This window comes from Pagrus pagrus (genome assembly GCF_965226575.1).
Source record: "Pagrus pagrus genome assembly, chromosome: 6".
Classification (NCBI taxonomy): domain Eukaryota; kingdom Metazoa; phylum Chordata; class Actinopteri; order Spariformes; family Sparidae; genus Pagrus; species Pagrus pagrus.
The window spans coordinates 18,562,162-18,590,055 of record NC_140190.1 but is presented as its reverse complement, the minus strand read 5'-3'; the positions used below and the strand labels follow the sequence as shown (position 1 = coordinate 18,590,055).

General features: G+C 39.5%; 2 long non-coding RNA genes across 2 annotated transcripts in view; one reads left to right on the top strand and one right to left on the bottom strand.

Moving 5' to 3' along the window:
* LOC311259052 overlaps nucleotides 1–27,894 on the top strand; it is a 43,889-nt gene that overhangs the window by 7,146 nt on the left and 8,849 nt on the right. The gene's annotated exons all lie outside the window — the stretch shown is intronic.
* LOC311258272 lies at nucleotides 6,474–7,652 on the bottom strand. Its single transcript, XR_014622717.1, has 3 exons — nucleotides 7,568–7,652; nucleotides 6,707–6,819; nucleotides 6,474–6,585 (listed from the first exon to the last, which is right to left on the bottom strand). It is a non-coding gene; the product is annotated as an uncharacterized lncRNA (long non-coding RNA).

The window sequence follows — 27,894 nt, the reverse complement described above, 5'->3', positions numbered from 1 at the left end:
GTTAGGGGTGGGACAGATTATCGATTAGGGATACACTGGCACTGAATATTGATATGTTTTATAAAAACAAGCAGGGGCTTGACACTTCTTCATGTCTCCTCATGATGGCACATCAAATGAATGAAGGTAAAGTGAGCAGAAGTTAACTAAGTTGAGATGAAGAAGAAGGCACTCATAGTGGGGAAATGGCGGACAAAGATTGCCTCCCGACAGTTTCTCTTTCCTTCCATTTTATGGTAAATAGACTTGCCTTTACAATATTTAGCACTTTTCTAGTCTACTAACTACTCAAACACTAACATTTACTCGTTCACACACTGATAGCAAAGGCTGCAAACCTGCTCATCAGGAGTGATACAGCGCTTCCTATCCAAAGCGCCCCCCAATATTGCTCAGCCATTCAATAGAGCAAATTGGGGATTCAGTATCTTGCCCAAGGATCCTTCAATGTGAAGCCGGGGGATCTGGGGATTGAACCACGGATCTTTCAATTAGTGGATGACCCGTTCTACCTCCTGAGCCACAGCCACCCCGACGGCTATTATTGTTATTTTACCTTGAAATGACAGACACAGACACCACATTGTGGTGAATAAATAAATAATTTATGCTTTTAGAGTTTTTAGGGGCATTTTTTCATCTTCAGTTAAACAGACATCCTGATGTGTTGTGGATGATTGTCTTGCAATGTATCAGGTATCACAGAATCGCTGTATCCTGATATAATCATCATTGTGATCAAGTTCATTTGAGATTATAATTAAACTTTCTTATCTGCTCACCTACTGCTCAACGGCTCTTGTCTGGTATGATGCTCACAGAAAACTGTCAAAGTTTTTTTTATATAATAGGTTTCAAATGTAGGCAAGTGCACCACTTCAGTAAAAATATATAAACACAAAAAAAACATACACAGTACATACTGAATGCTATTCTGGTGCAGTAAAATGATGAAATTACGTACAGACTTTTTTCCAGAAAATTGGTGACCGTTGTAAGAAATTCAATTTAATTAATTAGATTTATGTTTTCCTTTTACAGCATTTGTTAGGTGCTTTTATCCCTCCTAACTAACTTTAAGCTAAGTACTCATGAGTGAGAGAAGTACAGTACATTATCAGATTAAGTGAGGATCGAATTTTGCCGCAATGGGATCAAAGGGGCTTTTGTTAAAGAACCTCTGCGGTATCTGATGAGAGAGGCAGGAATCGAAATAGCATCATGTCTCCATCTTTTTCTCTGGAAGTCCAACCAGCAAACATTCCCCTGAGTAACCCCTATTATAGAAGTTGTTAAACAAAGCAGTTTTTGTTCCCGACATTCCAGTGTGAATAAGAGTAAATTATGTTAATCCTTTAGAAACCAACAGCAATTTGTCCAGACGATCTCACAGCAGGTATTAAGCCTCTGCCTCTTACAAAACTACAGTTACTGCATGTTGATGCAAACCTGTACGGCAACCATTACATAACGTACTTTGTCCTGACCTCAGGTGGCTTTGTAATGATGGAGGCTGAGGAGAGATTCGGGTTATAGCCGCATATTTCACTCACAGTCTCAAACATGAAAGCTCTGTCAGTTTTATGATGCTGATGTCATGTGCTGTTTGAACATTGTGACTGAGTGCATGTGGTTGTACGTGTGAAGGGATACAACTGGGAGAGAGACAGAAATAGGGAGAGGGAGCTTGTTAGGGCTCACTCACGCTAGGCAATCCGTACCGTGCCCAAGTATGTTTGACCCCCAAAGTCCAGTTTGTTTAACTAGTGTGAGCTCTCCATCCAGTGCTCAAGCACGGTACGCTTCCATGGCCCTGGCACAGTTGGAAAAGGTGTGCTTCGGCACAGTACGGTTGCGCAACGTGGACATGAAGTATAATCATCCGCCTTGCATAATCAAGAAATCCAGGAATGTGAGAGGGCTGTCTATGACCAAAACAACACAAAATAAGCCACAAAAAAGTCAGTAAAGTCAGTCATGTTCTCTGTGTTGTTTTCCATTGTGCTGCGACCATGCTACGACACGATGACGTATGGACAAGAGGTACCCGTGCTCAGGCTCGGTTGCGGCCGGAGCAATGTGATTGAAGGGCAGCGGGGGACTGGGGAGGAGGGACAATAGTGTTTCGGCACGGTACGGAGCAACTGGGCCAAGTGTGAGTGCGCCCTCAGTCTAAGTGGTGAGATAACTTCCACTTGGCATTTTCAACAATTGTGTGCAATTCAACAACAGTAACCTTGTAGCTTATTTAGTATTTTAGCACTGTATCACTGACAGTTTTCACATTTTCAGGAAATTATTACAGATATTCACAGGAGAGGTAGATGTTAATCAGCAGTCATGTTTTCAACTGTCTGTATGATAGGAAATTAATTGAGGCTTCAGCTGTGTACATGAAAAGTGTGGGAAATTCTTCACTGAAATATTGGTTTCTGTGTTCAATTAATTTGTAATTTTACATGTTCAATAATGTGTTTCTCGAAATTGTAAATTCATACTTTAGTGTCTCATGAAGACTTTTTGCTGTCTCAAGCATGAGTCCTGTCATTATTTATGGTGTTAGATGTCAACTTCTTGGAAGCTTTAACCTAACAATTTCCATGTCAGCCTTCAGAAAACTATACCAGAAGTACGATAAATGCAAATCAGTATTCAAGTCCCTCTATAGCTTACTGGTCTTACAGAAAACACGTTAACTATGCTAAAGCAAATAGCACTCCACTAGCAGTTTCAGGAGTCACTGGCAAATCATCAGGGGGCTTCTGAGAAAGATTTGCCTTAATTTTCTAAAATAGGATTTAAATTGAATGTGTAAAAATGGTTATAGAAATAGTTGAAACAGTGAACTAACAGTGTAATGCAATACAATTCAGCACCACAAACTTCAGCCTCCATAATGACCATACATCTGAACCAACATTATTATATCTTCATGATGTTAAGATTTATGCGTGGGCTGTTGTATTAGACTAAATTAGTTTTAGCTAGGTGTACACACTTAACTTGATTTGAGAGCTCTGTTTGCTGTGCATATAGTTTAGAGTTTGTGAGTACCTAAACTTGCTAAAAGCAAAAAAAATAAAAAATAAATATCCCCCCCTTTTTCAAACATTTTTCGCCTTTAGAATTATCAGTTGATTAATTGTTTTTAATGACAGGTGATGACAGGGATGTTGTGAGTAACCTTGGTAAACATCCTAACCAATACATTTCTGAACTAATATGAAGCTATTTTTGCTTCATTCTCTTGGTATGTAAAATATTATAAAGAAACGAGAGGTAGTATTTGCAGTATTTCTGTCTTCTGCACAGGAGGTGTAATTTCAGATTTTCTATGTCAAATTTGTAATTTCTGTTTTATGGTTTATTTGACTTGTATTGATCCCCTTCAAGAACAACTTTTGAAAATACAAAGATTATCTGAGCAGAGGTATAAGTAGGCAACAGACTGTAGAACACAACACAACAGTCTCACATGTCTCATGCCAGCTAAAGTTCTTTGTTTTAGCAAATCCAGCATCTACTTGAGGAGTTAATGGGTTTCTCCTTTATTGCCACATCATACAGTATACATGAGATCTGAGTCACAGGGACACTGCGCACAGGATGCAGCCAGGAAGCCTCACCCCTCCAGTCAGAGATGCATTTAAATTTAGCCTTCAGTGATAAAATTAGATCACCTCTACTTCTAGTTGAAGGCTAAGCTTGTTTTGTACGACTCTAGTTCAGGGAACAAGGAGTGAGCTGTGACTTGGAGGATGCAGACTGTGAACAAACAAAACAAGATCATCCCTTTGATGCCACCTCATATATGTGACAGCACCAAGAACCAGTCGTCTTGACATTGTTTAGGCCTGGTGGCAAATGTCTGGATTAAAACACATTACATGTTTGATTACTGGAGAAAGTTTTAGGGTCAGCAGGTCCTAATGATTATAGGTCAAGATGCCCACAGCTGTCTTTCTCGCTGTCTTGGTTCCTTCAACAAAGCTGCTGGATCACTGACCTTGTGAATGTTATGACTGAAAGGGTAAGGGTTGGATGTTCTATTAGTCGTTAAAAGCAGTAGTTTGACATTAGGCACTTATTTGCTTTCTTGCAGAGAGTTAGATGAGAAGATTGATACAACTCTTTGACTAGTAATGGTAAATGTGAAGCTATATTAGCAGCCAATTAGCTTAGTTTAGCCTAGAAACAGGGGAAACAGCTAGCCTGACTGTCTTGTGGTAACAAATCCTTTAGGTGCCAGACTATTTCTTGGTCAATAATCAGTCACTTCCTAAGAACTTGTCATCCGGGTTAAGTTGCCACACAATCTGTAGAAACTTCAAGAAAGAAGTGCACCTGTGCAAAAAATAGTCCAGCACTTACTTGACAGTGTTTATCACATAGACATGAGAGTGGTTTGGTATTCTCACCTAACTCTCGGCAAGAGAGCGAGTAAACAAATGTACAAAATGTCAAACTATTCAAACTATTCAAATATTCTTTGGTTCTGGTTTGTTCCCCCTTTAAAGGGCGGATAGGAACTTAATTTCAGTGTCTGATATCTCTGAAAGAAACCCACATTATCTTAAATTCATATGAAACTAGAATTATCATTACCTGGAGTGGCAGGGATCATAAATACATTGTTCAGTTCCAGGGAAATCTTACATTTAGTGTCAGTGACTCCACATAATCATGCTTGAAAAGAGCTGGTGGTCTACACAAGACTACCTTGACATAAAAGGTGTATTTTTATAACCCAGATGTGAGTTGGTGGACAATGGTGGACTGGACTGCCAAGGTCTCCACTAGGGAGTCATATTTTATCACAAGACAAGGGAGTGGTGACAATGCTGTAATGTTAGAAGAAAGATGAAGGACGATTCAGTGTTTTATGCAATAACAGTATAGTTATTTTCTACTATGCAACAGGTTGGGAAATTTATCATATCCCTAAAACATATTGGTGTCTAACCATTGCAACAGTATCCACTTCCTGTGGATCATATGGGGATACATGATCAAGTCCTTCTGAAGTGTTTTATATTCTTATGATGACTGCAGCCAAAACTCCTGATGATGTCATCAGGATGATTTTCCTTCTGAAGACAGATTGTTTTAATATGGCAGGAAGGAAAGGAGAAGTACAGACTGTGCTATTCTTGTTGCTGCCGTTGTTTTTGAACGTGTACCAAATTTGAACTTTTCTCTTTTTCTCGCTTCTAATTGCATTTTAGATCATACAAACTGTTATGATTATGTCACTGACCTGCCAAGAAAGAAGTTTTGGAGTACCACCTTATGTGGAAAAAATGTGTATCGCTTTGGAGAAGCAGAGGGATAAAATCAAGAGTGTGTTGCTGTCAATTTTTTGGATCCAAGCCAGTCTCCCATGACATTACGCATTGTGTCAATCATCCATGCTTGCAAATGTTTGTTTTGGAGATGGGTGAAGGTGCAGGAAGAGAAACAAATCCGGCACAATGATTGGTCGAAGTCTTCCTCATCTTCTTTTCGGCAGGCTTTACACACTTGTTGGGGTTTTGCTGCTGTCTCCTGCTGTTAGACTTGAGTACAGCTGCTCAATTGGTCAAATTCACAAGGTTTTGCGTACTGTGACAAAACGCAATAACGTACTTTGTTGTCAAAATTAAAACCTGCTACACAAAATGCGTACAGGCTGGCAGGTCTGATGTTAAATTGCACATAAACAGCAAATACTGCTTGGAGTTCAGGACAATACAATACAATACTACACATGATCAGTGCCAGGGAATTTTGCATGGATCTTTTTGTCATTGTGTTGATCCACAAGTGCCTCATTATTGCATAAAAAGCTGAGCAGATTCTCGGTAATGTTTGTCCAGGCTGAAAATGTGGTCTTTTCAGTTATTTGTGGGGAAGTGTTGCTATTCGAGCTCCTTTCTATTAATAATTTCAGGCCTCATTTCCACTGAAATGTTATCATTACTGATTTGAGCAAACTCATTATGACTAGCTGGAGGTTGTCTTTCCTTGCCAACTGCTATCCTGACCCAAACTTTTTTCCTCCCCCCATTTATCATTGTGTGTACTGCATAATTGAGCTTTGTGTTCACACAAGCTCATTAGCTTGCTAACAATGGGTTGCTGAGACAATAATTAGACATGGTAGTCATCCTGTGTTAATGTGGTCCCTGCAGAAAGCTTACAGAAATATGTCCAACCAATTACTGTGGAGTAGTGAACCCCCCATGTCCTTGAACAATAGAGTGCAACATCATTTCCTCCTACAGAGAGGCTCTTCTCTGACTTTCAAAGGACTTTGCTGAAGCCTCTCGCTTTCTAGCAAGACTCATTTGATGGCCTCTCATGCTCCTGTGTTGATGCAAACAATAGGAGGAATCTGCTAAATCTGGTGCATGGCTGTGCTGATATATTTCTGACCTATATAAACAATATCCAGAGGGGCTGCCTGGAGCCTTTGTAGCCCCCCGGCACATCCCTTCATTTGTCTTCATGGTTCATCACAGTGAAGTACAGCTTTACCTCCCTCAGGTTTCTGCAGGCACCGGTGAAGATGGATGTAGTCCGCCCGTAATTTGTGCCTCTGTTTCCCTAGACGATGCAATAATCAATAATGACCACCAGCTCTCCTGTGCCCACATTAGCTGCAGCGTTAAGCTGATCCTGAATCAGTTACATAATCACGAGGGGAAAGTCTGAAGCCACAATGTACCCATGGCTGGCTCTGAAAGACGGATCAGTGACTGTTTGTTTCCAGAAATGAAGCTCTGATTGCCCGAGTGGTTTCAGCATGTTGGCAGTTCTTGGAAGATTCAGAACTTCTGCCTAGAAATCCGGAGGGAGAAACAATATCACACAGTTCTCAGGAGTTTACCGATGCACTCAGGCTTGGAAAAGAAAAGGTGCCCTTTGTACTCGATGAGCTCAAACACAATAAACAAAAAACAGATTGTCTTCATCAATAAACATTTTAAATTAATTATGTAGTAACTGGTTTTTATTTGACATATTATTTGATCAGGCCTGTGCAGCAGCTTTGTAAGAACAAATGCAAAATAGTTAACTGCAAAACAGTGTTGATATTCAGCCAGATGACATTATGAAAGAAATTTGCATCCAAAGCAACACCAGACTATGGGACAGAGGACCAGAGGATGAGGATGAGTTAGAAAGCTGATTTACATTTACATATATGCAAGGAACTAGATTACTGTGAGATACCAGGCTTAGGAAGGACAGCAGATAATGATCATCTGCTGTAATTTTCCGATTACTGTTAAATCCAAGTTTACACGGCAGTGATACTTAACAATTCCCCCATTACCTATTTTGAACAAGTATTTGCATATTTAAGTTGCAAATTAGTATTTTTCTACCTGAAATTGTCAACTGTTGAAACAAACGTATTTAATGCTTTAAAGTTTCAGCTAATAACACTATAATCAGTGCAGTTTTGTTCACTTACAGTCAGAGTTTGGGTTGAATTATTTTGGCTTCAGTACAAGACAACACTAAGAATCCTGGATAAGCTCAAGCATTTCCGAATAATCAGGTTTCTCCATTAGAAACCTACCTTGTTATCTGGTTTTTCTTAATCCTTAAACCTGATAAAGTGACCCGGGTCCGTCATTCAGATGGTGGTTCACAGATTTAGGTTTCTGCCAAGAGTAGCGAAAGATCATATTACTTAAGTGTATGTGAATGCGACCAATGTGTGTGTGCATTATCACGTGTGTATGTGTTACACATCTCTTGGTGTCCAGTGGGAAGTGTGCTAATGGCAGCTTTTCCCGGTGCAGGAGGCCTCTGCAGATTAGCGTGCAGATGTTGTGTTGACTGATTCATCTGTACCTCTTGCTGCATATTCCTCGGGACGAGCAGTGGGCCATCAGAGTGTTAAATCCCTTACAGTGGGTCCCTTGTTTTATGCTGTAACTTACTCCCCAGCCAGGCATTCCTGAGAATCACACTGCAGACTGCCAAACGGAGATTGTAGTCGTGGGCAAAATGCTGCTATTTTTTCGAGCAGAACTGTGGTGATTTAAATTATGCAAATATGTGCAGATTCGTCTTGTGTTAATGTATTCTAATATGGCTAATCAATCATATTGCCTGGCAAAATGTAGATATTTGATGATTCTAGAAAACCCTGGATTATGTTCAATGGTAGTGTTTCTGAACAGTCATTAATAATAATATTAATTTCTTCAGTTTCTGGTAATGGCCACTGGGGTGTAACAATCATGAAACCGAGCCATGATCTACGGTCTTGGGTTACAATCCCCAAACCAACCGCTGCCACTGCTGAGTCACATTTCATCGCTTTGCTTTCATCCACCTTGAAGTGTCGGAAACTCTGTTTCAGCCCGGTCACCAAAAGGACGAAAAGTGTGAAAAATGTGTTTCTACTCAAACTGGACCTACTTTTTTCTGTGTAGGCTTGACGTAAATCTGCTGCAGCTTCTGTTGACTGACTGCACCTTATATGTTGCATTCAGGGGCTACTTGTAAATTACAAATGCTGTGTCGCACTCGCAGTCCATCACATTAAACTTTTCAGAGGCTTTTTGCTGCACTTGGTTGGTATGTAGACTGGGCTTAAGAGAAGTGGGGATTTTGTTTACTTAGCTGATATGTAGACTGGTCCCCAGCAAAGTCTATTTATTTATTGTGTGAAGTGTATTTGTGAAGTTAATTAAAAAACATTACAACCATTTTAAGCAAGACAGGCTATGAAGTAACAGAATCTTAGCACTGCCTATTTTGACAGTTTGATCTGAGATCTTTCATTGTTTTGGTCCAACTTTATTGATTGAATGATGCACACATTTGTTTTGGTCTGACATGCTGGTGCTCTATCTAGCGGTCATGAGTGACGTATATAACCTTTTCAGAGAGGGAAAGATTGATGTTATGGTAAATAAAACATGGTTAGGGTGTGTCTAAAGTTTGGTTAACTAAAACATGTTTAAAAAAAGAAATGTTGGTGTTTCAGGGACATGAAAGTCAGGAGCACTCTATCACCCCTCATCTTCACAGCTTCCATACCATTGTTTTGCCCTGTTACATAATGCCGAAACATTAAATCTAACACTGACACTGAACGTTGACATTGGGCATAAATCATGTTCTGCAGAACCATCTGACTGAACTAGTATACACATGTGGAAAGATGTTGGTACATCATCAGCACTTGGTATTTAAGAAAGTGTTCAAACATGAGGCATCTTAAAAACTGAGGAATGTGAGGTTGCTTAAGGGGAGTTTCCATGTTGATAGATTTTTTTGTAGATCTGGCCCCAGACCAGTACAGCAAAGAGATGAATGATTGATGATAAAAATCTGCAAACTCATCATGAAGTGGAGTCTGTCTTTTCAGAAATGTTTACTGTCCTATAAATTCTCCAAAAGCACTCCAGTTTTAAATATTTAGCCATTTGTAAAATATTTCCCTCCAGTCTGTCTGTCTGCATGCCTGTCTGTCTTGATTCTTTTAACCATTTAAGTTTCTTTCTTTTTCTCTCTCCTTCTTTCTGTCTTTTACTCTCCCTATCACCTTGACTGAGTCAACTGGGATGATGAGAAATGGCTGCGGAGCCTTCAGCCTTTAGACTATAAATATATGAGAACAACCCCTCATAAATATTTGAAGGGGACAATAACTGTTCCAGTCTACTCATATTCACACACACAAACACACACATCACTCCATTATATGCACTTGTCATGCAAAATAACCTCATAAGTAGCTTTTCACACGGACACACACACAGATACATGGTCTCTCCCTCTGAAATAAACACACAACATTTACACATTATCACCACTCAACACACCCACAAGTTCATTCATGAGCTTCCCAACTGCCTATACACCTGTCCTTGCTGCAGTGAGAAGAGTTATATGTACATCATAACTTCTAGGTTCACAGCCTGCAACATTATTAGCAGGTGAAGGAGGGCTAGACAAAGGAAGGAGGAAGATGAGATAGAAATAATGTGCCAACTCCACCACCTCTCCATCACCTTGGCAATAAATCAACAAGCTCCAGCCAATGCAAAAGAGCATTTATTATTCTGTCTGGGTTTTAATTCACCATGGCAGACTATGCTCTGTAATTGCTACTGGGGGAAAGAGAGAAATATGACATGGCAGTGACACTGGGAAAAAAAACCTACAACTTTATTAATTGCCTCCTTAAAGAGCTTGAGACTGACTGTGGAGAGTAAAATATATTTGTCAAGGGAACACTTAACTGTACTGTAGGTACTGAGTACTGTCAAATTGCATTCACCCAAGCAAAAATGTATTCCCATATTCTTTAATTAAATGCACATTTCTTTTTACACTTTTTTCCTCAATTATGCTTCCATTTAATGTTCACAAGTTTAAGGAGGCGATGTGAGGCAATGTCTTTGTCGTCACTAATTCTTTGATTGGTGTGTCAGGGTCCTTTAAATATCAAGTGGAAAACAAAAAGAAATAGAAAAGTTGGTACTTGATTAAACTACTTTGTAATATTTTCCACATTCTTACAAATTACGGGACATTTTCTTGTAAAATTAAATGATAAAATACAGTTTTTGATCCATGCACCCCAGAATAGCACATGGCAGTGTGTTCTCATTCACCACAATAGTTATGATCTAGTTTTAGGCACAAAAACAAATTGGTTATAGTTAGAGAAAGGTCATGGTTTGGGTTAAACTAACTCTTTGGTTAAGGTTAGGGTACTTTTGTTATCATGGTTACAATAATGACCACATTGGACCACAACCAAGATCTTAGGTAAAAGGAAGAAATGTTAGCTGTCGGTTGGAGTTTGTCCAAGTTTTCTAGTCACAGTTTCTATCACGTAGCTTTTTAAACGGAAAAGAGTCATAATTACCACTACCTTTCTGCTATGATTTGGTTAAATTTACCAACAGTATCTTTTGCACTTTTTATGCAACTGACTTGCATGATTTATATTATGTGCTCACGATAGTATGTCCTGCGCACAGGGTAATACTTCTTTTAGACAGAACACAGGGTTTAAACAAGGCTCTGAAGAAGGCTCAGTTTCCTCTTGGTAAAAGAGACACTATTTTTGGCTCTGAGAGTTGACAAGGAGGATGATTGAGACAGGGTTGATGGGGCCAAGCGCTGACCCTGGACCTGCTCCGTCTGCTCCTGTGTGATATGAGCTGTCTGAGGATTAAGGCTGCTCAGAACCTGAGGCCTTCAGAGATCAGGCCTGCTGTGTATTAACTCTGATAAAGTTACCAGACAGGAGTAACTGGGCTGGAGCAACTCTCACAAGAGCACACTAGAAAAAATATCTTTTAGGGTTTTTGGCTGCTCATTTATTACATCAAGGGTCAAAAAACAAAACATCTCGAGGCGCTCCACATGTTGATTTTTGGGAGTTATGTAATCCCAATCGAATGTAGCCTGCTGTTGTTGGTGATAAATGCCCACCTTATCTGCTGAGTGAAAGGCTGGCACTTCTAAAGCCCCTTTCATTATGAATGACCCTATTAGGAATGGGGTTTATACCACACTGTTTGCTGGATGGCTGTTTGTGTGTGTCTGTCTACTTGATTTGCTGTCCTTGTGGAAACCAGCTAGACATTTAGACCTTTGGGGTGAGGACTAAGAGAGCTCATTTTGGCTAGACAGCAGGGCTTCTAGTTTATAATTCAGGACATCCATTAGCTAGAATCACAGGTTTGTTTTAGAATAAGAGTAAAGTTTGAGATTAGTTTAGTGTGAGGGTTTAACGCTAAAATTAAAAGAGAGATTAAGAAGAGTAGCTCCCCTGGGATGCCTTTATGACAGGCAAAATCAACATGTACATTAACTACAATGTAACATTATGTTTTCAAATGTATCACCACCAACCCTGTTAAAGGTGCTGTCATGCGGTAGCTTAAAATTGATGACAACAGTGACCAGATGCTAGTTGTCATTGTTCAACTTGCTTTGCAACATGCAGATTATCAAGTGCATATAAATCAGAAATAATGACTGTCATCAAATTCAGTCATTATCTACACATTCCCATGTCAATGGAATGTCAGGTGAAGTTTCGTAGTCCACAAAACATTTCTGGAGCTTCAAATCACAACAGTGTTGCAGTACATGGAGACTTTTTATAAAACTTAAAAAAAAGCATAAGATGGCTCCATACAGCTCATCCAGTGTAATCGAAGTCTCCAGAGGGTCTGTTACCGAAATTGATTTGAAAAGACAGTAATTTACACCCTTTTTAAAGCTGAAATCTTCACTGTTGCTGCTAAGTTAAAAGCAGGGGTGGCATTAGCACACACTTCATCTGAAGTGGATGCACAAGCTTGACCCACGTTGGGTGTAAATATTGTCTTTTCAAATCAATTCGGGATCTTGAGGCTTCCAGAGACTTGGATAGTAGAAAATGACTGAATGTGGATGAACATATTCTTTAAAGAAATAGTGATAACTTGCTTTAAACAGGTGAAGACAACCAAACCTGAGCCAGCCAAAGAACTTAAATGTAATTGTACAGTGACAGCTAGATCAGCTTATGGCATTACATGGAGAGAGGAAGCTAGCTGTCGCACACGAGAACATCTCATCTGCATGTTTTAAATGTTTTAAAGAATGTTATATTTGATTAGAATGAAAAAAATACACTCAACCATTAACCAAAGAACCTCACATAATTTTCATTCATTGTGAAGTTTAAGTTCAATATTCATGTGTGTATTTACAAAGTAACAGCTGACTTTTTCATATGATGATAGGCCTTTATTATTTCATTTAATGTTGATATTTGTTTATAAGTCACATATTTGGCACATATGATGTGTGTGGCAGGATGGAGGGGTGCCTGTGAAAAAATGGATTCTATGGTATTAAATATTTAGCAACTACTGAGTCAGAATAAGGTCAAGTTAACTGGCTGAAAAATGTTTAGGGTCAGGTTTAGGAAAATGATGCAGTCATTATGCTGTAGATCCTCTTAAAACACTGTATTGTTTGCCCATGTGAGTCAAGACAGAGTTTAGTGCATTTTGCAAAGTTGCATTTAACTGTTTTTTTTCACTATGTGTGGGTGCTACTTTTTAAAAAATAGAGAGAGACAGAAAAAGAGCCACACACACGCACACGCACGCACGCGCGCACACACACACACACACACACACACACACACACACACACACACACACACACACTGTCCTGGTTATCAGGATCTCACCCTGCTGTCAGTCTGGGTGTTGAAGCCAAGTTTCCTCTCCTAGAGCAGGGTGGGTGACCCCATTGTCAGGAGGTGCCAGCCTCTCCAAAACAATTTACATCAATTGTCACATGACTTGCATACAGTTGTAACTTAGTCTTCCTGTCCTTCGAAAGATGACAAAAACAAATACACGTACTGCGTGTATGCAGAGAAACCATGGCTGGAGCCCTGCGCTAGCCAGAAAACAAATCTACCCTCATCGATTGCTATCACATCCCGTGGGCAAAACACACAGCAACTGAGACAAAGCGATAATAGGGTAATAGTATACAGTATATACCTTATACATTCTCTCTTGAATTACTTAACTTTATCATCCCACTTTCTTACTATCAAAGCACCTCAATTTACTGAATCATGAGTTTGAGAACTTTTCCTACCCAGGAGGTTCAAGAGAGGACCTGTTAATGATCACATTTCCCATTTTCACAACTAGAAATTAGCCTTGAATTTCCCTACAAAGACATTTGATGACACTGATGCTGAAACTGCTACAGTAAGCTGATGAGCATCTGTTTCACTGCGTGACATGATAATGTTTCTATTAGCTGGTAGCAGCAGATCACCTTTCATGGTCAACCGGTGCTTCTTAGACAAAAGATCGCTCACACCTTGCAACTGAGCTAGGAGCTGAATGCTAAGTGACAGTGAATAGGTGTCATAAAATATTAATTTACTTCTATGGTTGATAGTGTGTCAAGTACATAATATGTCTTATGCTAGTAGGCTTGTGAAAATGACAAACTGTCCTCTACTGTCAGTATTTCAGTGTACTTGCGCTCAAAAGGCAGTTTTCCTGTTGGGCAGGGCTATTCAGTAAGACCTTTAATTGGGCCGGATTTTAAAACCAAGAAATGTAGATGTGGCAGACATCTTCAGCAGCATATTTAAGACCTTTTTTAAAGGTTTGGTGTTGACATTTTAAACAAACGGAAATGAATATAGTATAAAATGTCAGTGTTACCATATGTTCATCACATCTTTAAAAATATCTAAATATACACTAGATATGTAGTTTAGATTATTTGTCATGTATCAAATTACTGAAACCAGTCCTCCAGTTGATAAAAGTGTAATTGCACCTCAGGAAATGAGTCTGCTTTTTGGCACCACAGCAGTAGAAACACTTCAGTCCACTTGCCCTCAGATTGACCTTCCTGTCACTCCCACTCTGCTTGTTTTAGCTATTTGTTTTGCATGTGTGTGTGTTTTATTTTTGAGTTTAGGAGCTAAATTTAGCTGTGCACCCTCTAATCTTATTTCTCTAGCAGACAATGGGGTAATACGACCACTGCTTACACATGTTTTCACTCAGGATCACGACAGACCTTCAACAGCACAACAGCGTTGTGGCAATAAATGTACATTGGCCATAAATTACCTTTAACAGCATTGAGGTCGAGTTGGATGTACTTGTTTTTTACAAGAGCACATTATGATGGGCTTGTATGTGTATTCTGTATCTTCGTGTAGATGTGCTTGCGTGTGTGTGTGTGTGTGTGTGTGTGTGTCTCTGTGTGTGTACTTGTTTCAGTGTTAACATGGCTGTCAGCAGCTGAAGCTCATTGGTAATCCCTGCAGGGAAACTATGTTTTCCCAATTTCATTCACACCTCGTCACTGTGAGACAAAACACACTCACTCATGGATACAATTAGGTACATCCATTTACGTCACACACACACATAAAACAAATTTGATCCTACTTTATTCAAAATTAAAAAGTTAATATTGATTATTCATGGTTATAGCTGCAACAATTGATTTTTCATGCAAAAATGTCAAATATTTGCGGGATCTTAAATGTGCGTTAGATGCTAGGTAATGTTAGATCTATCTCTTTCTCTTCCTGACCCTGTCTTTCTGCTTGAGCAGCACTCATTGAAGCCTGAAAATATTCTAAACAAATTAATAACATAACTAATCACACTGGTGGGACTGTTCAGCTCTGTTTCAGACTGATACCTCCGGTTCAGGCTGGTCCGCATCCTCAACATGTGCCTTTTTCAGTCGCGGAAAATACTACTCATCTGGATTGAAGTAGCAAACATTCAGTGTAAGAGTAAAAAAATAACATAACATTATCTATAAGAAGTTTATTTGATTCACAGCAGCTACATACACCGATCAGCCACAACATTAAAACCACTGACAGGTGACGTGAATAACATTGATCATCTCATCACAATGCAATGTTCTGCTGGGAAACCTTGGGTGCTGGCATTCATGTGAATGCCACTTGACACGCACCACCCATCCAAACACTGTTGTGGACCAAGTACACCCCCTCATCACAACAACGCTACCTGATGGCAGTGGACCCCCAGCAGGACAATTTGCCCTGACACACCGCAAGCACTGCTCAGGAACAGCTCGAGGAACACAATAAAGGGCCCAAGGTGTTGACCGGGCCTCGAATTTCCCCAGATCCTAATCTGATCGAGCATCTGTAAAACGTGCTGGAGCAGGTCTGATCCATGAAGGCCCCACCCCCCAACATACAGGACCCAGAGGATCCACTATAAAACGCCCTGGTTCCAGACACCACATGACACCCTCAGAGGTCTTAAGTCCATGTCTTGACAGGTCAGAGCTGTTTTGGCTACACAAGGGGAACCTTCACAATATCAGGCAGGTGGTCATAATGTTATGCCTGATCCGTGTATAGTGTGTTGACCTCAACAACCCAACTGCATGTTAACATCAAATTGCAACTAGTTAACTATCTAAAGAAGGCCTAGCAATCGCTTGTTTGCTTAAGAGTCGGGTCGGGTCTCCAGCATAAAAACACTGACAGCATTGTATTCAGCACATAGAATATTTATAATGAAACGCAATATGTGATGGTCGGTGTTGATTCTGTGGTGCACCGCCACGAATTAGTCAATGTGTGGGAAACACTGAATAGTTGCAGACCTAGTTATGGTCAGGTACATTGTCATGTTGTTTTTACAAAAAATCCTTTTTTTCACATCAGACGCAAAGTGACTGACACATTTAGCTCTGTTTTTTTAATTGGCTAACGTGATTAATATTACAGCAGACACCACATTCTGCTGCTGGCTTCATATGATCATGTCATGGCTTAAGTGACAAAGACACAGGTTTGTTCAGTATAACTGCACTTTAGGATCAGTTTATAAAACAAACCTGCAACTAAACATTATTGTCATTCTTGATCAACCTGTTCAGCTTGGTCCAAAAGTCTTATTTCTTGTACACTTTTTATCTTGTGTTACTATGTCCACAATAACACAGCTTGAAAAAATTATTTGTCTGACAAAATGCAAGTCAAGACAAAATGCATTAGGGGGCAACCCTATTTTCTATATAACTTAAAGAAATGTAATGACTTTTATGAGACTAATGATGATGCTGATGCAGCCATTTATGCTGACTTGCAATAACGTGCAGCCACATACGTACAAAAATGTGAATATTCTTTCACGTTTTATGCTTTTCATTCATTTTCTCACCCATATCTTTGCTGATACATTTAAGATTGCGGAGTCTGATAGAATTAGGAAAGCACTGTCACTTCTGATGATAACTCTGTCACATGAAAGGACACTGGATGTTCCTGTAATACTGCTATCTGGTAACTTTATTTATTCACAGATTAGACTGTCACCTGCTGAGTGTGCTGAGTGTATAAACCTCGTCTCCACGAACATAAGCACGTGACTGCATTTACTCATTAACACCAATGGCACTAAGAGAGGATTTACATTTGTCTATTGCTTTATTTTTAGAGGTTTAGGCATGTAGCTGACACATTTATACTTCATATTTGGCTATCCTGCAGTCCACTCAAGCACTGCACATGTACGTACTTCCTCTAGCTGCAATTAACATATTCACGTGTCAAGACGAAGTGGCCAAAAGAAAGGTAAAAAATATGAGCAGAAAATAATGTAAAAAGCTGGTCATGATCTTAAACATTTCATGTCAGTGCTCATGTCTCAAATGTCACATAAACATATGATAAAGACAATGAGAGACTGTACAGAGTATAGTAAAGTATAATGATGCTGTCACCTGATTCATACACACACATAGCCATTAGCTTGCTATAATCCTAAAACTTATCTGTGAGCCTTTACAGAGATGGAGGCTTGAGTAACATGAGCACAAAGGCTGCTCTGTGAGAGGGTTAGCCAGATCCTTATGGGGTTGTAGATGTAATTTCCCAGATCAAAGTTCATGATACGGCTGTGTAACATGAAGATGTTGTGAGACAGCATTGATGGAAGGGATACAATAGTCTCATTTAGGAGGCTGGCTAGTGCTAGAGCTGGCTGCTCCTTGTCTCAACAGGCCAAGCCACATGCAAGCTACAGCTACTGCACATGGTGGAGATAAAGGCAGCAGAGTCAGACAGACACCAGTTATTTATTATTTCTCTGATATAGTGCATGCTTTGTTTCTCAAGTGTTTTTCACTTGACATTGAGTTGAGCTGAACCAATTAGTGTCGAGTAAGGTAGAGTTGAGTTTAGAAACTTGGTTCAGCTGCTATTGCTCCAGAAGAGAAACAAAAATACTTCAGGGCATCAATAACTAAAATGATGTCCAAACATAAGAAACATGGTTGAAAACCTCAAAACACTAAACTCAAAAAATGAATAATGTAACAATTGTTGTCTGCAAGTGGCGCAAGTATCAAAACTGCAGCAACTGTTACTTTTCCTGCATGACTCTAACATGAGCTGAGTTTAATTTAACAATTTTGCACAATTTTCATTACAGTTGACTGAATTTAGGAACTTTAAAGAGCAAAAACCAGATACACTTTGCCTTGCTCTAAACACTTAAACTTATCACAGGAAATGAATGGTTGACCTGTAACAAACAACAGTAACAGTGGATAGAAACACACTAAAACGATAAATGAAACATTGAGAGAACGGACAGAGCTCACAAATAAACGGCTCCATTACAAGTTTTGGTCAGAATTAGAATCTGTTATGCAAGGCCAGTCCTCTTTAATGAGGCTATGTTCAGGACTTTGTAGAGCATGAATAATGTGTTTGCATGAACTTAACCAACTTAACAAGTTCACTTACATAACGAGGACTGTTGGGGTTTCATGCTTGTGTGCTAAGCCAAATCTTCTTGGGGCATTAGTCAGTTTATTTGTTCTTTGTTTACTGTCAAAAGGCCTTTAGGAGCTTCTTGTGACACTAACACGTCAGGGGAGCAGCAAGGGTCAACTAGGGGGAAATTTGTTGAAGCGCCAGTGCCTTTGATGGTAATTTCAACCCTGAAACAACAGAAGGCAGAGGAGGACAGTTACTACTTTTGCTTTATTATGGGTTTTCAGCACAGACGAAAACCCAGAGAAAGAGAAGAGATGCCATGGCTTAATAAACGAGCCGCAGAGAACAAGCTGGTTCCTTCCACTACATCAGACACCAAAGTCTTATTAAGCAGAACCAACTTAATGAAATAGAAGGTCAGGATCTAAGTTCTTATCACTCAAAATGAGGCCAATCTGAACTCATAAAAAAATGATGAAAAACTCATAAAACCAATAAGTCACTTTCTCATTATTTGTGGTGAGAGAGTCAGGGCTGCCCAGCCACCTCTCTGGGGTCTTGCTGTATTCCAGAGACTATTGATCCCGGCACTCTAATGCAATCTGGCTCCCCTTTCACCACATATTGACGCTGGGGTTTTAGACTAATGCCCTCTGAATAAACACTGATGTGATCATGTGCAATAAATGAGAACAAATAGGGCATAATGACAACAACAGGAGAACACTGTGAGCGGTATGAGAAAACAAGCAAGCAGAACCTCTTAACAAGAAAAAAACTGGTTCAATTTGGTGTGTCACCCTGATACAAACATGAGTCAATACGCTTAATAATGAGGCCGACCAATACTTGATTTGATTTATTTAATCTGATACGATTTATATTTTAAGAGTTAAGTTTTCAGTTGGTCAGTCATAATGAGGAGAAATTAATGATTGCACTAATTTTATTCTGAATAAAGAAATGCTTCAGTGTTAGCTAAACAATATCAGCTATGGAACTGTTATTGAACAGAGCTATAGTCGTTGAAAATCAGTGATAAATAAGAGTAATCTATGGTCAGAATTAAATAAAAATACATTTAGATTTCATGAAACTCGTACATGTTGAGGATCCACTGTGTCATACAATCATTTTGTTAGAGCTGAAATCTAATATGGATGGAATTCAATTAAAACAGGATCAAAAATACACAGTGGTGTCAATGCTTCAGTTTGGACAGAAAATTCTCATTACATTTTGAAATAAGCAATTGTTTCAGCAATTTCAAATTCACACTTGTTGTTTTATACATGAATCTGTTGTCATATAAACTTCTTTAAAAGTAATAAATACTAGGACACTAAAGTGATATTACATATGCATTTACTCATATTTCAGCTTTGGTTAACTGCTGGTTAATTGTAAAATAAACCAATAATATCTGTCAGCTTCCTCCTTCTTCAAAGTAAGATGGGTAAAACATCGTCAGGCTGCAGTCTTTAGATATTAATTACTGTGCAGTAGATGCCATTGACTTTGAATAGGGAGATTAAAATGTCACACTGCAGAGGGATGAGACTCACTAATGGATAACTAGAAATGAATGGCCTCCCACTGTTTCCCTGTGTCACTTAAGAAAGAAGTTAAGTTTACACTCATGGTTTGCTGTTGTTTTAGGAGCCTTTAGCTTAGCTTATTAAGAATCAGGAGGATATAAATTCCATCAATCAAAAGTTCTGCTCATTTGAGTTGGCCTAAGATTTATTTATTTCACAGCAGAGAATACACTGAAACAAAAGATAAACAAAACAAGAGGAAAACATGTTATGTAAGTGTTCTCCTACCTGGCTTAGGGGTAAGGCTGAGAGAAACAATGACAATCATTATGATGTGCGGCTGTATTCAGGTTCAAAGGGATAATTTGATTGAATGCCAAAAGAGCAAGGAGACGAGGGCGTTCAGTGTAAATTGCTGGAATTGAAAAGACTAGAGGAAAAATTGTCCTCTGTCTACAGACATTTCATCAACTTCTTCATAGTGACTTAACTGTGCTTGTATTTTAATATGACTCTTTGCCTCTTCCTGTCTGGAACTAAGTGAGTTGACTTTTGATACATACATACTTTTACATAAAGTGCCATAAAGTGACACAAATACAGAGATAACTTTCTCTCTTTTACCTATTAACTTGAAATGTACTTAATTAAAAAAAATATGCTAAAACAATAAGCTAATACTTATTTTATATAACGGTGTATTTTGTCCAGACTTTTTCCTCAAAGTATAACAACTCTAGCAAGGGACCTTGCTACAGTCCAATGATTTAAAAATAAAAATGATCTAAGGTCGTACAGGGTGAGGGTGATTCATGACTGCAATCAAACATTGTTCTGAATCCAAAGTTGTGTGAGTCGAAATTACACTTGAGGCCACATATTTTCATCTTTGCAGACTGACAGAGTATAGAGCACCAGCTAGCTTGGTGAGAGGTACATAATGTAGTACAAGTATGAACCCAGGAACTGGCATCCTATCCAAAGATCCCTTAAACTTTAAAAGTATTGGTTTATTTGATTTTTTCATGACTATAACAGAGATAAGACTAAGTACAGCCAACTACAATCACATTCTCAGCTTTGTGAAGTTGTCCATAAGCAAACCAGTGGTTTGAGCTCATGTCAGCAGTCTAATGGTGTGTTCAGACCAAACGCGAGGCAAATATTTGTGCAACTAGATTACATACAAAGTCAATGATGAGATGCAAGTAGACACAAATAAAAATAACCCTGCGATAAAAAATTTGATGGTAATAATCTATCATAAAGTTGGAGAGATGTTTTGTCTTGAACAAAATGGTGGACAGACCAACTGACATTGCCATGCGTATAGTCAAATAACCGAGAAGTACGTTTAGTGTTAAATAAAATGACCCTAGTGCAGGAAAGATGGATATTATCACACAAATATTGAAATTCTAAACTGCTGTATTCGCAAGCCACAAAATGGTGTCTATGTTAAATTACACTTCTAGGCTGGCAGAATCTAAAATAGATAAGAGCTGCTATTGTGAAGATACATTGCTTTTAAAAGGATTTAGCAGTTATTTTCATGCCAGTAGCAATGAATTAGCCAAGAGAAAGGGGACATGTGCCAGTCAGAAGCTCAGTGGAGCAAATGAGATTAAACTGGTTTTGAAGCCTATTGATCTCAAGGTGATCCTTCATGCAAATTCCCTCCAAACCCCAAGGAGTAGAAGACTTAAAATGCTGTATGTGCATGTGTGCCTGCACAGCCATCAAGGCCATACAGCAAAGGCAGATGGCGCAAGATTCAGACTTTGAGGATTTGAGCACTATGTCTCTGGATTTATGACCTCACAAAGCTCTCCAGGCTTCATCAGTAGAGCTGTTCAAAGTCATTAAAGACTTTGTAAGGTAAAGCTAGGAAACTTGTACAAAGATGGCTTTTAAGTAATGAGATTTTTTTAAGTAAATCAATTGCCTCAATCACAAAATAGCTTGTGATTGTGATCTTAAATTAATTTGCACACCAACATGATGACACCATTCTGGGTGTCTGAATGACACTGCAATTAAGTGACATAGCTGTGTGCTGTGGTGCAATGAACTCTTCAGCCTCGATTTTAAAATAAGTTTGGAGCCGATGCCAGCTGACATTGGGCGAGCAGCGGCATACACCCTGGATAAGTCCCCAGTTCATCAGTTCATAGAAAAGACATGTAGGGACAAACAACCATTCACGCTCACATTCACACCTATGGACAATTTAGAGTAACCGATTAACCTAACTTTTTGCATGTCTTTGGATTGTGGGAGAAAGCTGGAGTACCGGGGAGAACCCATGAAAGCTGGAAAATGATAGACTGGCATTGCCAGGCCAGTTTGTAAATGCAAATCAGCCTGGAACCTGTTCGTTATGGATTTCCAAGGGGGTATATCAGTGGACATCGACCAAAATGCTGATGCTGCTAATGTAATCAACTCCACACTACAAATATTAGCAAGCTAACTTCTGTCCGTGGTAACCACAGACATATTTGGCCAAAAGTCGCCGGTTAACACTTGTTAAACCAAAACACCAGCACTGCAGCAGTGCCCTTGCCTTTTGAAAGTTGGAATCAAACTTAGGAATTCGGCATTACAGATCTAATATGAGTGAAGATTCAGAAGCTCTCACCTGAAATGTGTTTAGAAACAGATTTTGGTTGACTATAAAAGTTTACATACCAACTCATCTGTTCCCAGGCTAGGAAAGCGAAGCATGACTTTATGCTCTCCTCTTATTTGCTTGAATGATTTGACGATGGTTTGTCATTTTGACTTTGTGTCTTGTGTCTTTATGAACCAATATTTAATACAACAATGTGGAGGATGTACTGATTTACTGATGGACTGAAAGTTTCTCAAGGCCATCATCTCTTTGTCTTCTAAGTGGTGTATTTTATTCAGTGCTTATAGCAGTCAGCACTTCTCATGAAGCCTTTATCACAGAGGCTTTACAGATATAGAAATAGATTTTCTTAGAAGCAATAGAAACTAGGCTTGTTTCTCTTGTGTGTACTGTACTGTATTTATACCACAATGCATTCAGTACTGACATATTCAGGTGTTGACATTTAAAGCCTTCACGTTGTTTCATTGAACTGTAAATATTAACTATCTGAATATGAGAAATAAATGTTTGATTTGAGAAGAGACAGACTAAAAACAAGTTAATTCATCTGCCAGTGGAGTAAGATAAGTTTTACTTGACAAAAGATCTTTGAATAAGTTGGTTCAGTTTAGAAATAAGTAGGCTGCGGCAAGTGTTCAAAGGTTTGAAAGAAGTAGAAATCGCTGGTTTTCAGATCAAATTACTTGAGATCAGACTTGCTGCTGCACAGTTATACATGGAATACACTGAATATAAGCAAATCATTCTTGATTTTAGCACAACCTCAGAGCAACCATCTGTATGTAGGATCAGCATATGTTCAAATCATCAGTCCTCCAGAATTTGTAAGGTCATGAAAGGACTGATTTCAGTCTTGCATGAAAAAATGCAGCCCATTTATATGGATGACACTTGTCTTGTCTGCAACGGAGTAGCCAAAACAGAGGGCTCTGAAACTTTCTTATGGAAATTTTAACTGTTGTGCAATGTTTTGGCACCTGAAAGCCCTCACATTGGATATGTTACTCAAACTGGCCTACCTGGAGCAACAGTCTCCTGCACTGTTGTAATGCAGGGCTGATCAAGCTCCTCTTCTGTGGAACCATCTTCCTGTTTTGGTCCGGGAGGCGGACACCCTCTCTACCTTTAAGAGTAGACTTAAGACCTTCCTCTTCGATAGAGCTTATAGTTAGGGCTGGTCCAGGACAGGCCCAGGCCTGTCCTGGACCAGCTCTTAGTTATGCTGCTATAGGCCTAGTCCGAGGGACAATGACACACTGAGCTTCTCTCTCCTCCCCTCTCCTCTCCTCTCCATCTGTATACATTATGCCTGTATACATGCCCCATCTCTGCATGTCACTGACTTGCTTCTTCCCCAGAGTCCTTGTGCTTTCTAGTCCTACAGGCTCCCTTGGATCCTGGCCGCGCCCGGGTCGTGGATCGTGGATGCGCCCACTGCTATGGCCCTGCCTGATCGTGGATGCGCCCACTGCTATGGCCCTGCCTGATCGTGGATGCGCCTACTGCTATGGCCCTGCCTGATCGTGGATGCACCTACTGCCATGACCCTGCCTGACACCCACCACTACTGTCGCTAATATTAGTCACATCTCTGTTACATACGTTCCACTACTATTATCGTACTGCATTGCTACATACCATCCTTGCCATTGATCATTACTACTGTTATCACTAGTAATCACATTTCCATGTGCATTTCATCATTATTGCTGTAATACATCTTTGTGTACTTTCACTCCTGTCAACCATCGCTTATAATTGAATACATTGTGATCTCGTTGATCTGCTCTGTACATGCGACATCTATTGCACGTCTGTCCGTCCTGGGAGAGGGATCCCTCCTCTGTGGCTCTCCCTGAGGTTTCTTCCGCATTTTTTCCCTGTTAAAAGGGCCTTTTTTGGGGCAAGTTTTTCCTCACTCGAATCGAGGGTCGAAGGACAGAGGGTGTCGTCTCTGTACAGATTGTAAAGCCCTCTGAGGCAAACTGTGATTTGTGAATTTGGGCTATACAAATAAAATTTGATTTGATTTGATTTGATTTGATTTTGGTCTGATTATGTAGAGCCACGTTCACACGTACTAGGTTTAAGGTGTTTAACATTTAGCATGTAATTCACATACTGAACTCTCTTAACACTGGACACTACTGGAGCACAGCAAAACTTTACATTCGTTTTGCAGTTTATTTACTTTGTGATATGTGTTAATGCATGCTGACGAGACTGATTTGCATTGTGGTCCTTAAACTGCATAAAGTTACACCACCACTTTGTAATGCTGGACATGTTTCTTTGAGTCTCACTGATCACGACAATGTAGATTGACGTTCAGTTAACACAGAGTGGCATCATGGTGCCTCGTTAATCTGTCTTGGTTCTTTCCTGTCATGTGGCCAAGTGTATCTTTCATGTGCCGCATGAGCTACCGTGGGTTTGTATTGTATTAACTTATAGTATTATGAGATGTCTGTCAGGTCTAGATTGTCCTGAAGCCGCCAACTGTTCATTGTAGCATCCCTAATCTTTACTCTGAGAATGACCTATCAATTCCCTTTGAGTCCTTTTGGCTGGTTGACACAAACATATGAAGTGCAATGAAAATTTGCAGAGAGAATTGTGTCTTTAGACTTAATCTGACGTTCATAGACTTTATGATGTAGCAGTATGACTCCTTTATCCTGTCTGCTTGTATCGAGTTGGAGGGACGGAGGAGTGAGGAAATTTAATTCTGCCACACATGTATTTGACAGCAAAACTTTTTCAAGGTTTGTCTTTTGTCAAAATTACCGAAACTCAGCCGTCACTAACTTTGTCACCACTTGAACGTCTGCGCAGCCTGCTTTCATATTAAGACAAACAAAATGTCCTGTAGTTTGAGTGTCCTTGATTTGAGTTTTTATATTTCTTAATTTTGTCTTGTTAGTCATTTTTCATATGCATTCAGTATAATGTGTTCAGATTAGAGTACGATAACACTAGTTAGAAAGAATGAGAGATTCTGAGATAAAAAGGGCCATTTATTAAGGCTGTGTGGGGGAACAGTGACATATCATAATTACCACTTCATTATCTACTTGGAAACTGTGGGCATATTTCCTTCTAGCTGAATTGAAAGTCCCTTCACATGTCCCCCTCTCTTTCTCTCTGAAACATTCTTTCTCTCCTCTGTCTCCATTTCTTTCATGTCAAATTGTCCGTGTGACGTAGAGACTGAGTGCAAGTTAATTATGAAAAAGACGGACAGGATAAGAGGGAGAGGACTGACCAGTCTGGCCAACTCTCCACTTTTCCCAATTACACTGCAGCCAGAGAGTTGCCCCTGGCTGACTGGAGCACCAATTAACATCCACGGTGAAACCTCTGAGTCAATCCTGTGACCTGACACCCCCCCCTTAGCATCACTGTATATTAACAGCCAGACAATGAGGCCATAATGAGATCACACCCAGGCAGAGGGTGTAAAGTACCGTACATCCCTCAGGAAAGAACTTTGGCACAACGTGCTGGCTGGAAATCCAACATGAGCTCCGACAGACAATTTTGGATTATGGAGCTCACAAATATGCAGTGCAGTGTGAACCTGTGCCAGATGGGGACTGACACCACATACTCCCACAGTGCCCCCCTCAGGAAGCCTCACGGGACTCGGTCATAAGTCCCCTCCAAGCTGCCACTAATCTATGCTCAAAGGTACTTTTTCTAGCTTTCAGCAAACAGATCATGTTCCACCTCAGCTCACTCCATTCACTGAATCAAACCATGAAATGCACAGAAAAGATCTGAAAGTTAGTGAAAACATTCATGCTCAAAAGTTCCCTCAAGTTTTTCCTCAGAAGTGTAAGTTTCCACATTATCTGGAGTCTCTGTTCTGGCATCTCTGAATATTTTTTTTTTTTTTTCAGGACATTTAGGTCCCATTTTACACCTGTAGTTTGGTGTGTGTGATCAGTTCAATGACATTTAGAACAAACCATAGGCAGGGTTTCAAAATAATGGCGCCCAGTTGACCCATAATTATTTCTTAGCAAATAACAAACCAGACTCAGTGCTGACTTCATTACAGTGTGGCATCGTCATGCTGTTAATAAAGTTATTATCACAGGCTGGCTACTCAGCGCGAGACCTAAAGAAAATTGACATTTTAAAATCTGAAAAGACGCAGTAAATTCACTATCGACTGGGAGATGCATCCTATTTTTTTCCTTGAGGCTACACTGTGAACAATAAATCTGTATTGAAATTACACAACATAATGATTAATAAATGTACTGATGGATGGATGGATGGATTTAAATTTTATTCCATTTTAAGTTTATTCCAGTGTCTGATAGCAAGTCATACTGCTTGTTACTTAGCCTTATGTGTTTATTTGTCTTCTCTGGTATTGACAAAGATACAAAAGGTAGCATTATGACCATTACTAGTTGAGACTGGACTTCATATGTCATTAAATATGATGGACAGGCAGAAACGGGATAATCATCAAGAAAGTCTCTACTATGTTTCCCATAGGATCTTAGAGGATCACACCAGCAGATAGATTGTGAAAATAATTAATTGTTAAAAGTAGTAGTTTTAGCCTTTTAAATCATATTGCTTTTGAATATCACATACCTACTACATATAAACTAGAAACACATACTGGTGTGTTGTCTTTTTCAAGGGGTCTTTATATAGTGGTTTGGTCCACACCAGAGTTTGAATGACAGCATTCACAACAGTCTAAATAGATACAAACAAACAAACAAACAAACAAACAAATGGACAAACACCAAACAAATTACAATATGTGTTAAAGCTTCCTTAGCAGCGGGTAATTTTATTCACAAAGCCTTTTTTGTTCTCTTTTTTTTTTCTTTCTTTCTCCACTCTTTATCCTGTCATTCCCTCCCAGGGGCTGCTTTCTGAATCATGCATCAGTTTAACAAAGCACAAATCAACAGCACTTTCAACACTAGAGGCAACACTAAAAAAAGGGAACAATATAAAAGAAAAATGGGACGTTGAGGTATCACACAGCCTCTGACAATCTGACAAAAGCTGTTGTTATTATTTCTTTATTTTGCATTATATATGTTATGCCTGGGGTACTCCCCAACATCCCACTGGGAGCCCAGCTGAATAGGAATGTGAACAAAATACCAGAGCGGTTATGAAAAATAGTTATGCAACTGTTAGAATGCAGGAAATGTGTTACTGTAAGAAGACTGGGGACTGTTTGATGTGGCAGGTGGAGCTGGCAGTCAGTCAGAGCATCCAGTCACTGTACACAGAGAAACAGCAACAGAGAGAGAGAGGTGGGGTTTATTGTTTAAGTTGAAGTGATGAGACGGATTGCAGAGTGGGATTTAAGTTGACAGCGGTGGCCACTAATGGCTGTAATGAGCTGCAGAGTTGACGTCCAGACCACATGGATGTACAGGTCA